Here is a 4,070-nt window from a genome sequence, read left to right on the forward strand (position 1 = left end):
TAACAACACGAGTGCTTTAATCGAATTATAAACACAAACGCAACTACACACACACACTGCGATAATTAAGAAAAATATGTTCTTTGATAGAACTTTGAACAAACACGTACAAAAAAATGATTTAAAAACACATTTAAAAGACGTTAAAGGTGATTCAATAACTAGATTACTCAAATTAAAACAAAACTATACTGTTCTTTCAAACACCTACCCACTGTTGACAAGACGAAACATATTCTGACATGTTGAATCGTATGGTATTTGATACCATATTTAACAATATGCACTTAAAAAAATTGTATCAACATTTTGTTGAACTGTTTGCCCTAGTCTTCTGATGATCGAGAAACATAAAAGAAAGTTGTTTTGCAGTTCAATAAACTAGTTTAGCCCACCAGCACAAACTGTATATGTGATATCCATGTCCACAACACGATTCTGAAATTGTCTCCCTCCGGTTAGCTCCTGACCTTTAAAAAATCCAAGTGCATATCAGAAGTTATTTCATAATTCGAGGATTCTGAATTTTCACAAGTCTGTGTTCAATCCTTCAGACATTGAATAGACCGTTGACCCTTGAATTAGAGCGTTCCTAATGAAGGTAAATCTAGAAAAGCGTTTCGGACGCATGAAATTTGCAGCGTGTTGATTTCATATTTTGTCAATTCCTTTTATTAAATTCAGGATCTGTTTTTATCGTCCTTCCATGACTGTAGACTCAACGGTAGCCTCAGCACATCTATTCATCATTTGATAACAATATATTGTTGATCTATCTGTGATAGTTTCTGTTTAAAAAATAAAATAACCGAACTCCAAGGAAAATTCAAATCGGAAAGTCCTTTATCAAGTTGCAAAATCAAAAGCTCAAACACATCAAATGAATGGAAAACAACTACTTATTATCATATTCCTGACTTTGTAAAGACATTTTCTTATGTAAAAAATGTTGGATAAAATTATGGTTTTATAGCTACCTCTCAATTATATGAAGGTCGCATAAAATTCCTATATATTGACAACAATGTGTGAACAAAACAATCAGACACAGTCATTTTTGGAACCCTTTATAGCTTGCTGTTCGGTGTGAACCAAGGCTTCGTGTTGAAGACCGAACTAAATGGTTTACCTTTTTCAAATTGTGACCTGGGTGGAGAGTTGTCTCATTGGCACTCATACTACGTTTTCTTATATCTATAATAGGTAAACATGTCAAAAATAAGGGTTTAGCAGTCAATATTGTGTTATAATCTTAATCACTATAAAAATAATATTTCAACAAAGAAAAAAAATGGCACATAGACAAAGCACATACTAGTGAGCAAAATAAAAGACAAGACAAAGTTTAACTTATTTCCATTTTTTGCATTTAGACATTCAGTCTAAAGATTGAGGTGAAATTAGTTTACTGGTGTTCACATCGCGTAAGTCGGATAAGAATAGACAATTGGTAACAAACAAAACCTCAGGGAATTGCATGCACATGCATTTCCATTCTCAATTTTAAATTTTACTTCAAAAGAAGCAAGACCGCATGCATCGACTGGGTAAGTGTCTAGAAAGCCTGACTCACTTGAATTAATCCTCTCTCTTGGAATTCTTATTAACAGACAAAAAGATTAGATCGATCGATTTTAAAAGTAATCTCGTCAAAACAATGTTTCTTGATTAAGTGACTTTTGTCTTCGACTTTTGAAGATTGAAAAAAATATTTAGTAATACTTTCTAGAAATGTTAAGCATAATATTTTCGGTGTTGTATGGAGTTAACGACATTCGCTTTTGATGTGTTTACATCTTACCACTAATTATTTGTAGTAATCAGGCGCACACGTGTACCTTCTTTAAATATTTGTAGTGCTTCAAAGTCACGAACTACATCAGCGTTTTTCTGTGTTTTTAGGACTTTGTTGGAAATAAGACTTTATTTCATTTTTTTTTTTATAGTTTATTGTTCCTTTCTGGATTTTTTTCTTTTGAGTTTCAGTTAAATTGTCATTCGTTATGCATGTGACACAAAGTGCGACCTAACATAAAATTGGTCCGTGGAGCAATGACTGGCATCGCCCTTTCTGGTGATAACAAGTCATCTGTTAAATCTTGCACATTATTAATCATTAAACCAAACAAGTTCAATTCAGATCTACTTCATTTGATATGTTTGAAGGACGTGTTTTCAATAAACAATTGGCATTTCCATGTGAACCAACTGTGCCACTCTTCTTCATGACTTGTTCCTTTATTCTTATATGGCTGATTTCATACAGGAACTTCTTATGAAGAAAGAAAAGAAGTTACCAGTATCCCTTAACTTAACTTTCCGTTATAAAGACGATGTTATCTAACTAAAAAATTATAATTTAATGACTTATGTTGAACTCCTCTATCCTATCGAACTTGAGATAAAGGATACATCAGATACAATTAAGTCTGCTTCATATCTTGACTTTCATCTAAAAATTGACAATGAGGGTCAGTTGAAAACAAAAATGTACGACCTAAGAGATGATTTCAGCTTCCCAATTTTGAACTTTCCATTTCTACGTAGCACCATTCCAGCTGCGCCTGCATACGAGTATATATCTCCTTAGTGATACGTTATTGCCTGGCTTGTATTTCCTATCATGATTTCCTTGATAGAGAGTTGCTGCTCACAAGAAAGGTAATAAACCAAGAGTACCAAATGGTGAAGTTGAAATCATCCCTTTGTAAATTTTACGGACGCCATCACGAGTTGGTTGACCGTTATGGACTTTCCGTTTCACAGATGTTAGCGGATATATTCCTAATGTCGTAACTACAATCCCGTACCTTTTTCACGAATGTGACCTATCAAATTAGACCTGTTACCGGATTAGTACTAACATGAGCAACCCGACGGGTGCCACATGTAGAGCAGGATCTGCTGACCCTTCATGAACACTTGAGATCACCCCATGTCTTTGGTGGGGTTCATGTTGCTTAATCGTAAGCTTTTTATATTGTTATTTAGGTTAGTGTAATTTTGTTTGTCTGTTTTTCTTTTTCTTTTTTATCCATGGCCTTTTCAGTTTATTTTCAACTCATGAATTTGAATGTACCTCTGGTATCTTCCGCCTCTCTTTAACCGCAACACGTTATTCTGTAAAAAGTAAAAAGAATATATCCCGAATTTTCCCTCAAGGTTAGCAGGTTTTTGATTACTAGAAATTGACAACTTTGTATATGGCGTCATTGATGGATACGGATTTTGATAAAACAAAATTCACCGGGAAAGGCCAATTCCTGATTTAATTGTCGCAATAGCATAATCTGTTGGTCCTCATTCACGTGTCTACGGAATCTATATTATATATAGCACATAATTACTAAAGGGTTAATATCAGCGGTGACCGGAAAAAATATTGCTGTTATGGGTATTTTAACGGACGATTATCCCATCAATAGCGCCCATTCCGTACGGAACTTTTAGCCGTTTCCCCCCGAAAAGATCTCCATAAATTTACTTTTGGCATTTAATAAGTGCTCCAATTTCCTCTACTTATACCGGGAGACAGACAGTGATCTATTAGTGAACGGGTGCAAACATAGAAAAAAGTAAAATCACAAAATACTGAACTTCGAGGAAAATTCAAAAAGGAAAGTCCCTAACCCAATGGCAATATCAAAAGAAACCGAAAGTCGGAATAGTTGATTGAGATGATTAGAAAAAAATCCAGATAGAATATCACTAATTCATAACTAAATAAGTCCGAGCTAATGAGATAACTCGGTGTTTCTAGCTCAGATTCCGAATCAAACATCATAATTATGAAACCGATTACAGAATTTATATTTTTTACCTCTGCTGAGCCCAATTACCGTTTTCGAGGTCATTAATTTAGAAGGATAAATTCAGTATAGTTCGACATTTTGATACGGCGCCTGAGTCTCTATTTCATAGTCAGTGCAGGTATCGGTGTCGGTATTATAAGTGTCTATGCATGTAGACTACTTTTCGAAATTGTCTAATATCAATATTAGCTCTACATTTTTTATTGTGTTTATTTCCCCTGAAAACACGTACCTTTCAATAATGCATAAAAATATAAA

This window comes from Mytilus edulis, chromosome 5 (assembly GCF_963676685.1).
Source record: "Mytilus edulis chromosome 5, xbMytEdul2.2, whole genome shotgun sequence".
Taxonomy (NCBI): Eukaryota; Metazoa; Mollusca; class Bivalvia; order Mytilida; family Mytilidae; genus Mytilus; species Mytilus edulis.